Below are 12,013 nucleotides of genomic sequence, written 5' to 3'. Positions count from 1 at the left end.
CTTGATTCCAAAAGTACTCGGGGAGTAATTACAGATAATGCTACAGGACAGTAGCATGATGCAAAAATATTTTTGAGGGCACTGGATATAAATGTGGATTAGGAGTTAAAACTCAGACAGAAAGTACAACAAGGAGACGATTTCATTAATCTACTGATACAATATAACTGCAAACTGTGTGCTGGGTTTCGTGGAGCACTATGGTGAATTCCCAGAGGGGAGCAGGATATTTCAAATTTCAAGAGAAACACAGGGACACATGTAAGAAATCTAGCAAACAACTAGGTGTAGAATGTATTGAGTCATTTCTTGAACAGAGCTATCATGTTTTTGCTTAGGACAGCTGTAAAAAATTACTTAAACACTAGGATAGTGATAGTTTAGAAATCTATAGCATATTAATTAATTTTTAAAGGCATGTAGTTTTACTTCTTGATTTGTATCTGAGTATGATTGTATATACTCTTCAATATCTTCCTTATCTTCTCCATATAGATTATTCTTAACTGTAAGTCCACATTATTTTATGGTGTACTGGTATAAAACTAGTCATTTCTCTTTTTCTGTTTTCAAGTGTTTTTCAGGAAGACTAGGGAAATAAGATTTTGCCCAAATGTGGTCATTTCTATGTTTTATGAATTATATGCATTTTATTTCAATGCCATAATGTCATTTTGGCATTTTGCAAAGATATCAACCGTTCCAATAGTATCATTGTTACTTTTATATTTTAAGTTTTCCCATTAGCTCTCAATTTTCTAATTTAATATATATATTGCATATTATTGTCAGATCTACTTGATTCCTGGGTCACCTCTTAACACACATACTTATGTTAATAGTGAACATGCTAATGATAAATAGAGGTTTGTTTATAACCTATGCATCTTTACAACAATTCTAATGGATTAAATATGTATAATCCCCCAAAATTATTGATTCCTAGATTAACAGGCGACCGTCTAAATAAGTCTACATCAATAAAAGTAGGGAGGTGAGGATGAATTTTCACCTTTTCAAAACCCAGGATAGATTTCAAAAAAAAAAAATCTTTGTTCATTATAATATATAGAAATATGTCTCCATTGTTTCCCCTTTAGTAAGGCAACTGACCAAATGTAGGTTCTCACAATGTCTGTCTATAATATTTTTAAATAGTTTCCTCTTTGAGCTTCTTGTTTCTCCTTATCAATATTTGCAATGCTTGTCTGTAGATACCTTTCACCCCTGCCATCAGAAAAAGCAACAGTAATAGCAGAATCAACAGCTATATAAAACAACAAACATCAATAGCTGAATTTACAATCTTGCACCAACCTACCTACTAGTATGTTTTCCATATATTTGCATACATTTCTACTATATATGGAGCTCGAACTAAAATCAAGTTGAAGTGCCTGTCATTCCCGATATCTCCCAGCCACAATTGTTCAGTTCTTCTTCCATTTACATTGTTTGCTATGTCTGGTTTCCTCCACTTATACCCATCAATGCTCAATCAAATCCCTCTTCACCAAGACCATCCTTACACCAGGGCAAGAGCGGCTCTGCTCTGGATCCCCTGAATTCAAAGGGACCAGCTCTGGACCTCTGGCAGGGAAGCATTTCACATCATCGGTAGGAAAGTGCATGAATCTAAGGAGATGAATTCAGCATGGTCCCCAGCACACATCTAGACTGCATAGATGACGACAGGATAATAAGGATGAAGATATACTCAAGGCCAAGAATTTGCCAAGGCCAAGAAGGTCCCTGAACTCTGTTTAAGCAAAAATCCTAGTTATGCTTCAGAAAGAAAAGATAATAGATAACAAATACCATTATAAAGTCTACATACACTCATTTAATCCTCACATCTCTGTGCTATAGGTATAGTTATTGTCTTCATTGTGCAGAAGAAAATGGAAAGCAAAATTAAACTTGCCAAAGACATACACAGATTTTCATTCAGCAAGTGTGGCTTTCTAGCAAGAATGAATCAATATGGTCTCTAGAAATAATACTTAGAAAAAAAGAAATATAGATCTCTGTTTCCTCGTTTGGCTGGAGCATAAAGTAGCAGGAAAGGAAACAGAAGGAAACGTAACATAAGGAACAAGATCACTATAAGGGAAAAAGTACAAATTATTACATTTTCTAAAACTGACATTAATTTACCTATCTTGGTTTCCAAGAATTATAGCAGTATATTTTTTGCAATAGTGTGCTTGTCAACTATATAATTAGGAGTATGATTTCAGGGAAAAAAATGACTTAGCCTCCAGGTTTATTCTTTTACTAAAATGCCCCACAAGGAACTAGAATTGTGCATTGTTCTTTACCTCCTTCAGCAGTAGGATTTCCTTTGAAGTTTTTGTTCCGGTGTTTGATTTTCTTTTTAATCTCACAAATAAAAACAAAAAATCCAAAAGTAAATATCATTTTGAATCTTTCCACTTTTGTCAAAGTAATAATGATGATGATGATAAATTATTATTGGTAATTTATATGTGTATATATATAACATTATATTATTATTATCATTATTATTTCCTCTGGATATATTCTGGTTATTTAAGTATTTTATCTGAAAAAAAAAACACTTTTAATCAAGCTCCTTTGATGGCCATTTAATCAAAGCCATATATTACAAAATAGTAGAAATCCTTCTTTTATGATTTCTGGATGAGAAAGTTATAGGGTTAACCAAATTTTATTTGAATGATGAAAATCATTATTCCAGAGAAAGATTTGCTTCTCCTTTTATATCACATCTTTATTAAATAATGAACATTTTCTGTATCTGCTTTTGTTTCAAAATTGCATAAGCTCTACTGTCACAAGAGATAAATTAAGGTGTCTTTTAACCAGGCCCTTATGACTTCCAGATTCTCTAAAATCTAGTTCTGATTTAGAACATATAAAATTACTGTGGCAGAAAGTTCCCTCACTCTTGTTTCTAGAAATATAGGTCAAGAATTTAATCATCAAATAACCATGGGTATTTAACAGCCTTATATTTTTTTATAATAGAAAACCCTAGAGTTGTTTTCTTTTGGGGTTTTTTTTTTTTTTTTTTTATTAGAACACGTTATGTCATTCCTGGTTCATGGTAAATGTTTGTAAAATGTTATGGTATTCAGAATATGTGAATTCTTGTTGGAAAGGGGACCTTATGTTTGACTACTGATAATTGCCTTTATATTTCTTTGTAGTTATTTGTTTGTTTGTTTAAATACTATTTATTTTTGAGGGAGAGAAAGAGCACAGAAGCACAAGCTGGAGAGAGGCAGAGAGAGAGCAGGAGAGAAGAGAATCCCAAGTGGGCTCTGCACTGTCAGTGCAGACCCCAGTGTGGGGCTTGAACTCACAAATCATGAGATCATGACCTGAAATGAAATCAAGAGTCACATGCTTAACCAACTGAGCCATCCAGGTGCCCCTTTATATTTTTATATTTTAAACCAAATTCATAACATGAATATGTTGCTAACGGATATAGGAACACACACCATCAAACTGGATTTTGGCTAGGCAGAATTCTTGATTTCTCCTCCTGCCTTTTTTTTTTTTAATTTCAAGTTTTAATTTATTACAAAATCAATTTGTACTGGATAAGCTACCACTAATATTGATTTGCTATTTTCTGCTAAATATATTCTATTCACATGCCTTTTGGTTAAAACTTTGCTGAAATAATGAAAAGCATTCTTTTAAACTAAAGGATGAATAGTGCTTTCTCTTTTTTGATGAATGCTTCAAATTATGATATAAAAGCTTGCCAAATTTTTCCACTGTAAGTTAATTTTTCTAATTAGCAAGAGTTTGTTTTGTAATAATTATATAAAACATTTGCTGGGAAATGACAATGTTTCTGAATATTCTATTGTGTCACAAACACTCATTCTAATATGTAAACATACATTCATACACGATACACTATCTCCTCTGATTTTGCTCCCTCTCGCTCTCCTCCTTGCTCTTTACCCTCAGGCCCCTGTTGTTCTTCAAGCTACTTTATAAACGTGAAGTAAAGCCTTTGATTAATGAGAAATTTTCTTTATACTCATAAGAAATTCTTCTCTATTTGGATGAGAACTTTGTCATTTATTTTAGGTCATTGTTTAAATGTCACCTCATCAGTGAAATCTTCTCTGACAATACTATTACAATATACACCCAACAATTCATTGTCTATCTTCCTACCTTATGTTACTTTTACTTCACAACTTTTATCACCTCCTCTGACAAACCATTTTTCACAACTAGAAGACAATCTCCTCTGAAAGAGAATAACGCTGACTTTGTTCTGCTTAGGAAGATGCCAGGAATACAGTTGTCTCAATAAATATTTGTTGAATAAATGGATACAGGGGTGTATAATCTGCTTTCTATATCAGGAGAATAGTAGATACAAAAGATAAGATTTATGTAATATTTCAGCCATAGTCATTAACATCACGTCCACCACCACCACCAACACCACCACCACCACCACCACCACCACACCTCATCTGAAATTCATAGAATGCTTGCTGACCTGTAGAAACTCATAGGATCACTACAGTCCCTAGTAGTGGAGAATGCAGGATGTTTAAAAATGCACGTTTTTCCATAAAAAACAGTAAGCAGATACCAACTTGGAGCTGAGTGCTTTCTCCTCTTATGAAGAATTATGAAAGCAGTAGGGGTTCATTAGAGTTGCCTGTGATATCAAGAGACAGAGAAAAAGGAGCTAGAACTCAGTATGCATTTGGTGTGGAAAGAATGAGTGAAATTCCCATGGGCAAAATGGATGCCCACAGAACGTGGCATGACCTGAACCACCTTGAAGGGAATTTCCTCAACAGGGTAAGAATATCTGAATTAAATACAAAGTGGAAATTTTTAAAAAATATTTAAAAATATATTTAAAAAAATTTTTTTTAATTAAAAAATATTTATTTATTTATTTTTAACTTTTTAAATGTTTATTTATTCTTGAAGGAGAGAGACAGAGCATGAGCAGGGGAGGAGCAGATACAGAGTGAGACACAGAATCTGAAATGGACTCCAGGCTCTGAGCTGTCATCACAAAGCCCAAGGTGGGTCTCAAACTCAAGAACCACAAGATCATGACCTGAGCTGAAGTCGGATACTCAACTGACTGAGTCCCTCAGGCATCCCTCAAAGTGGAAGGTTTTAAGTTGGAATTTAGCAGACTTGAAAACACTTGAAAGTAAGTTGTTATTACCATAAAGAAATATTCTAATTGTAAATGATTAGAAGAATACAGGTTCTGTCCATGGTCCTGTCTGGGGGAAGGTCAGTTGCCAGAACATGTATGCAGGAAGTGATGGGAGAAAAATATAGGGATTGAGATATTCTGGATTGAATAAATTCAATAAACACTTTTATAGGCATGTCACATACCATGCATCAAAAAGCATTTGAGTCTGAAATATGTCTTTAAAAAGGTAAGTAATAGTTAATGTTAAAGAAAACAGCAAGATCCACTGATATATATGCACAAACACACTGGCCTTTGAAAAGCTGAAATCTTATACTCAAAAGAATATATTTTAATACACACTACTAAATGAACTATTTTAAGTGAAAGTTTATAAAATAGTAATTGGAATTATCTGTCACTGTCATGAATAAAAACCAAACTATATTTGACAATTCCTGTTTCAGGCTGCATAGCGATCTTGGGTGATTATTATAATTAAAAGAAAAGGAACAATATGTTAATTTTACTAATAGATTATTTATTCAAATGAATCATTTCTCTATTGATTTGACTTATGCCAGAGATACACTGCAATTAGAACATTTAGCTCTTGATAGAGTTGATGGAAGAATTTTCAAAAGTGAAGTAATTATCATTTTAAGGGAAATTCTCAGCTTAAAGCAGAAAAAAAATAAAGCTCTAAAAACAGATCTTCTAAAATCACCCCTCAAAAAATAGATCTTCTCTTGTTGTTTAAATTAGACTCCTTAGTAAACTAAGAAATCAATATCAAACATATTACATTTGTAGCTCTTTATATAATTATAACAAGTCATATATTCTTATAAAGTGGCAGAATTATTTACTCTCATAATCTAAAAATACACTCAAACTACTGAAAATATCTAGATTAGTATGGTAGTGCCAACAGAGGAGACAAATATTGGAAATGAGTTTTACTGAACTAAAGTTATGGATAGGAAATTTTTTTTATAGTATATTAAGATTATTTGTTGAAAAGCATAGTGTAAATTTAATTATTAGAAAATTATTTTGGGGGAACCTGGGTGGCTCAGTAGGTTGAGTGTCTAATTTCAGCTCAGGTCATATCTCGCGGTTTGTGGATTCGAGCCCCACATCAGGCTCTGAGATAGCAGTGCAGAGCCTGCTTTGAATTCCGTGTCTCTGTCTCTCTCTCTGCCCCTCCTCCACTCGTGTATGTACGCACTCTCTCTCTTTCAAAGTAAAATAAAAACTTAGAAAAAGAAGACTATTTCTATGACTATGTATTTATTCCTACCTATTTATTTCATATTCTTAAGAATTTATTAGTAGATTCTACTTCTACAGATGAAATGAGAAGTTAGAAACATTATATAATTTATACTAAATTATATTAGTTCTCAATTATTTCAATAAGAAACCAATGCAGTGAACTCAATGTGTTTTCATTTTTTAAACCAAGCATTTAATTTCCATAGTCAATGTACACAAAGTTAAATTTAGCAAGCAAATATGTATGTTTAATGTTTATTTTTGACAATAATAAATTCACATAGGAAATATTTTTAAAACATGCAATATGTAAAGATCCCACAGTAAATAATTTGGATATTATCCGATTTTCAATTCATTCTGAGATGTGTCCCCAATAAATTTATAATATTGGTAGAAAGACAAGTTATTCACATACATATTAAAATGCAATACAAATGGACATCATGTGAAAATATGGGAAGTCCGAAAAGTAAGGTAGTGAATACATTATAAGGCGAGATAGTGCAAATATTTCTAAAAATGCCATATTTTCCTCTTAAGATGCTTCTGGTTGCCATTCTTTACTAGGTTGGTTTCTAATCATTTATACCATCTGTCTTAAATATTCAGACTTCCCCATTGTTAAGAATTTGATGGTTTCCCAGGACCCTGAGAGTTTCTATGCCAAAAGTGAATATCTAACATGAACCTGTCCTTCATTCTGCACCTTCTCTAGCCACTACAATCTATCTTTTCTTTTCTTGTTAGAGTATTTTACTTTTATGTGTAACTCAAACTTCCCTGTTACTGTTGAACTATTGTGGCTCCTGTCCTTCAGAACCCACTGAAACTATTTCACATAAATTTGCTATGAAGATTTCAAACCTGTCACTTTAGTTTGTTTAATTAAAAAAAATAAAGTTTGTTTGTCTAAGATCAACAAGTAATGTTTTTATACTAAATCCAGAGTATCAAGACATGTCTTTTTTGACTTTCTACAATATATTTGACAGTATTGATCCGATCTTATTTTGGAAACAGTCTGCCCTGGGCTTCAGTATCAAAACCTCTGTTTTGTTTGGTCTTTCTTTTACCTTTTGGTTATTTCTTATTCATCTCTCTTTTTTGTTTAATTTCTAAAATTTATTTCTGAGAGAGAGAGAGAGACAGCATGAGCAAGGGAGGGTCAGAGAGAGGGAGATACAGATTCCAAAACAGGCTCCAGGCTCTGAACAAGAGTTTAGCACAGAGCCCGATGCGGGGCTCAAACCCACAAACCATGAGGTCATGACCTGAGCCGAGGTCAGACACTTAACCGACTGAGCCACCCAGGCGCCCCTCATCTCTTTAATTCACCTTTTTGCTAACCCTGTCTCCAGCACTAGCAATGTCACACTCCCTGCCCATTTCTTCCAAAACATTTTCTATTGGGAAGAATTTTTTTTTTCTTCAAAATAGAAGAAAAGTACTGTGGAGCCAGTTGTCAGTTAAACGTCTTTGGGTTCTTTCAAAATCCTTTCCTTCACAGTACTAGACACTAGTCTTTCACATCAGCTGTGTAGCCTCATCTGTAATGAAAGACATATACTTAAGGTAGCTTACGTTAGCTCAGTTCATATTCATGTATGATTCCAAGCATGGCCTGACGAATTGTCTGATTAATAGTTGAGCAATAGTCTTTTTTCCCCCAAATATGGAGTCCTTTGTTATTTCATTTTCTTTGCCATAAGATGATGCTAGTGGGAAAGGCAGAAAATAAAACTGAGACATATTAAAAAGGGCTGTCAAGACCCTGAAGCTTTAATTTTATGTATAAATATGTGACACCATATTGCTGCTTAAAAAATTAGCCCAGAATTTAGAATTGTATGTTGTTTGCTGAAGACAGAAAGGGTTCTTATTATTGCAACTCATTGCAGCTTTACTAAAACCTCATCTAGGCAATTTAATGTTCTGTCTCATTAAATATCCTCACACACACACACATACACACACAGATATTCTCACTCACCACAAAGGCCCGCAAGTCTAAACATACACACAAATTATAATTAGCATATTGAAAAGATCTGCTCCCTAAGCTCTTTCATTTAAAACCAAGGGTTATTTCAGCTAGAAGGCAAGGCCAGGAACTAAACAATGTTTGCTCTATTAATGACGCTTTCTGGTATCCTAAAAATATCTTTATTTTGGTCAGTTAATATATTTTATTGGAATTATTCTTTATTATTAGAATAGTTATTCTTCTATTTTAGTAACCATATCTCATTCCCTTTCAGTACTATTCAAAGTTGTTGATAAATCTGATGGTATCATCATATTTACCAACAGTTACAATTATAGCATTTTCTTTTTTAATTCAGTAATTTTTTCCCTTTCTTTTTCTTCTATTCAACTGTTTTTTTCTTTGGTCTAGAATTTTTTTTCTCCCATAGTTATGTATATTTTGTATATTTTTGGTGGTTTTATTTCTGGGCAAGGAGCCCAGATTGGTATAATTGTTGTTTGTTCCTCACATAGTGTCCCAGATTCTGTTTTGAGAGGAGCATTATAAATTAATAGTATGATTAGAGTGTTACTTCCAGTACTTATTTTCTGTAGAATCTAGCACATTAAGGTATATTATTCACAGTACTTAGCTCTGAATAAGGATACAGTCTGTTTAGTTTCTAGGCATTGCACTTACAATTATTTTCTCTTTAGTATAGCAATCATATCGATGATGTACTTTAGGTAAGTAAACAGAACCGGTGAGTATTTCTAAATTCTGTAGTCACTAAAGTTCTTTATGATTCAGGTCATGAAATGTTCCTTCATTAGGAATAATACTTTCCATTCGTGTCTCTGCTGAATGACTGGAGGTGCCTAAAATGAAGCCCTTTGTGGATCAGTGTGGAACACTGAGACATCTAGCACAATCAAAATCAGGGCATCTGAGATACAGTTTTGCATTGTCTGCCGAGGTACTGAAGGCCTTAGAGAAATTAAGTTGACGAATCTGGGCCTAGAAAACACTGGTAACACTTTAAAACATATTCTCAAAATCCAATGTTCCCTATTCCTTTCACATTAAACCCAAAATGATTTGATATCTCTACTTCAGGGACTATAGAAGCTAGCTAGGCTTCCTAATATAGGAATTTAGTCCCTCCTGAACCATCTTGTTGTTTACAAACAAAACTAAATTCTAGCTTTCCATTAATGACTGATAAGTATATTGCTTAACTTAGTAATCTGCTTAGCGATGACTAGATCTTTTTTGATTTGGTCACATGCCCTAATATATGCCTTCATTTAATATGCATCTGGATTATCTATGATTATGATTATTATTAAGATTATGTTTCAACTGTGTTCTACCTGATCCTTCAAGTTTATTGAGTTTAACAAAGTGATTCTGATCATTCCAAGTCTTCTGGGGGTCAGTTGCTTCATTTTGAATTTCACACTGTGAACTGGAACCCAAAGGTTTCCAAAATTTCCAAAATTTGTCTCTTTTCTCTCAACAGAAAAGAAAAATACTCTTAGCAGCCTGAAGCTTTGTTGAGAAATTATCCTAGTGATACAAATGTGATAAAAATGTACAAAGAAGGAGAAAGGAGGTGAAAAAGTATGGGTGTTAAAACACTCATTCATGTGAAATGACTGTTCAATGCACTTAGCAAAAGATCCATAGCACAGGGCAGAACTATTTGGATTGTTTTCCAGTTGTTTCCTAGCAGTTATAGGCCTGATAGTAAGTTTCATTCATCCATCATTGCTACACTCTTTTGTTTAAATCTCTTTATACACAAAATGTCACCTGTATAGAAAAGTTACAATCAAAATTGCATACTAAGTGAAGCATTTTAAAATGGAATCACTTAAAAAATGTCAACATTGAACTTTAGGGGGTTTAGTTCCCCCTAGTGGTAACTAAATAATCAGAATTCAGTGAAATTATATAAAGGTCTCAAAAAGCAGGTTCAAGTCATGTTAGAAATCATTGAGTAATACCATCAATTTACAAATTATGAAATGGCATCATATAATCTGTAAAGTTTAAAAAGTTGCATTAAAGCAGAAAGAATTGTTCCTATTTTCAGATACTGTTTTGGAGAAAAAATAGAATTATTTTAGCTTATTTATTAATTCAAGTAAATACAATAAAGTGTTTTAATATCGTAATTTTAGTAAATTTGTTACTGTATTATAAAAGTTAAAATTATAGTAATAATAGTTTTAAAAATTATATCAATAGATTCTATTGTTAAAAAATGGGTAAATGTCAAAAGTATGTCAAAAGCAAAATAATAGTATGTTAGCTTAATAAAAGAAACACTTGAATTCTTCTAAGACTGTTTTCCCAAACACGAACATAAAAATTTCATGTCCTTAAGATTAAATGGCAAAATAATCAAAGAAATTCTAAAATAATTTTATTAAAATATTTGAGATTTTCAACTCTCATTTCTTCTTTTTTTTCTGTTTTTATAGAAAAGTCTGTTGGTACCATTTGGGGTAGACAGAGACTAGGAGAAGAAGGCAATGTGAAAACTGAATTTGATGACTTTTCTTACTGTCACAAACGATCCACAGATTTCATTATCACTTGATGACTTAAATCCTCAGGCAATGGAATCGTGAGGAGAGAATAGCTTAAACCTAAATATTTGAAATAAACATAGCTATGTTATGTTATATAACTATGATTGTTGAAGAAAAGGAGACAAAATCACTATCTAAATTTAAAGTTATAGCTATTGAGTTTTGTGCAAATGCCATTACAGTTATTATTTTAGTTAGTTTAGCATGTGCACCCGAAATTATTTTGAAGCTGTCTATCTTTTGAGAAATTTCTACACTTCTGCATGCATTGCTGTTTTTATCAAGACTCCACTGTTTTCTCCTTTGTAACAACTACTATGCCCAAATGTATTTTACTTTTGACCTGTTTATAAGTGCCATATTGAGACAAAGACATGTTACACTGATATATTTTACAAGGATATAAAAATATTTTAAGAAGAAAAAAATCAAATATAAAACCTTTATTTTAAAATGTTTTTTAATGTTTATTTATTTTGAGAGAGAGAGAGAGGGAGAGAGGGAGAGAGGGAGAGAAAGAGAGGGAGGGAGGGAGGGAGGGAGGGAGAGAGAGAGAGAGAGAGAGAGAATCCCAAGCGGGCTCCATGCTATCAGTATAGAGCCCAATGCAGGGCTCAGTCTCATGAACTGTGAGATCATGACCTGAGCAAAAATGAAGAGTTTGATGCTTAACAGAATGAGCCACAAAGGCACCCCTATTTGAAAATTCGTTATTTTATGTATATAATAGTTGAAAAGTGATGTTCAGGTATATATACTACATAGTTAAAAGATTTTCTCTGAGGAAAACAAAAGATTTTAATTAGAGAGTATAAGACTACTTTTATTTAATGTTTAATTTTGGGAGAGAGAGAGAGAGAGAGAGAGAAACAGAGTGCAAGCAAGGGAGGGGCAGAGAGAGAGGGAGACACAGAATCTGAAGCAGGCTCTAGGCTCTGAGCTATTGTTGCTGAGTGTGAACTCATGAACCAGGAGATC

The sequence above is a fragment of the Hyaena hyaena genome, unplaced genomic scaffold (assembly GCF_003009895.1).
Source record: "Hyaena hyaena isolate Hyena2069 unplaced genomic scaffold, ASM300989v1 scaffold_2017, whole genome shotgun sequence".
Taxonomy (NCBI): domain Eukaryota; kingdom Metazoa; phylum Chordata; class Mammalia; order Carnivora; family Hyaenidae; genus Hyaena; species Hyaena hyaena.
This window is presented reverse-complemented; position numbering follows the sequence as displayed.